Consider the following 1,316-nt stretch of genomic DNA (forward strand, 5'->3'; position numbering starts at 1 on the left):
AGCAACGGCCAGGCTGAGCGAGCCAACGCGGAGGTCCTGAAGGGCCTCAAAACCAGGACCTTCAAGAAGAAGCTGGAGGCCTGCGGCAGGGGCTGGTACGACAAGCTCCAGTCTGTGTTGTGGTCTATCCGCACGACCGCAACCAAGTCAACTAGCGAAACCCCATTCTTCCTCGTCTACGGAGCTGAGGACGTCCTCCCTCACGAGGTCAAGCGTCGCTCCACGCGGGTCCTGGCATTCGATGAGGCGCAGCAGGACGCCATGCAGGGGACGGATCTCGTGCTGGGGGGAACATCGTCGGGAAGCCACACTGTGGGCGGCAAGATACCAACAGGCGCTACGTCGATACCACTGTCGTAAAATCCTCCCAAGGACTCTTGAGGTAGGGGACCTCGTGCTCAGACTGGTCCTCTCTAGGGAGGGGTTGCACAAGCTCTCTCCTATGTGGGAGGGCCCGTTCAAGGTTGTTCATGTTTCCAGGCCCGGCTCCGCGCGCTTGGAGACCCAGGAGGGGGTGCCCATCCCGAATGCATGGAACATTCAACACCTCCGGAGGTTCTACCCTTGAGCGAGGCCCACTGTCGGTGTCAAAACCGGCGGATCTCGGGTAGGGGGTCCGAACTGTGCATCTACGAGGATGGTAACAGGAGACAAGGGACATGTTGTTTTTACCCAGGTTCGGGCCCTTTCGACGGAGGTAAAACCCTACTCCTGCTTGATTAATATTGATGATATGGGTAGTACAAGAGTGGATCTACCACGAGATCAGAGAGGCTAAACCCTAGAAGCTGGCCTATGGTATGATTGTCGTTCCTCCTACGGACTAAAACTCTCCGGTTTATATAGACACCGGAGAGGGCTAGGGTTACACGGAGTCGGTTACAATGGGAGGAGATCTTCATATCGTATCACCAAGCTTGCCTTCCACGCCAAGGAAAGTCCCATCCGGACACGGGACGGAGTCTTCAATCTTGTATCTTCATAGTCCGGGAGTCCGGCCAAATGTCATAGTCCGGCCATCCAGATACCCCCTAATCCAGGACTCCCTTATCCAGTGCTTGTGGAAAAGGCCCGGAGCCTGTGAAGAAGGCCAATGCCTGTGAAGCTTGTTGCCTTGGGAAAAGGCTCGGAGCCTGTGAAGAAGGCCAATGCCTGTGAAGCTTGTCGCCTTGGGAAAAGGCCCGGAGCCTGTGAAGAAGGCCAATGCCTGTGAAGCTTGTCGCCTTGGGAAAAGGCCCGGAGCCTGTGAAGAAGGCCAATGCCTATGAAGCTTGTCGCCTTGGCAAAAGGCCCGGAGCCTGTGAAAGAAGGCCAAT

Source organism: Triticum aestivum, chromosome 6B (assembly GCF_018294505.1).
Source record: "Triticum aestivum cultivar Chinese Spring chromosome 6B, IWGSC CS RefSeq v2.1, whole genome shotgun sequence".
Lineage (NCBI taxonomy): Eukaryota > Viridiplantae > Streptophyta > Magnoliopsida > Poales > Poaceae > Triticum > Triticum aestivum.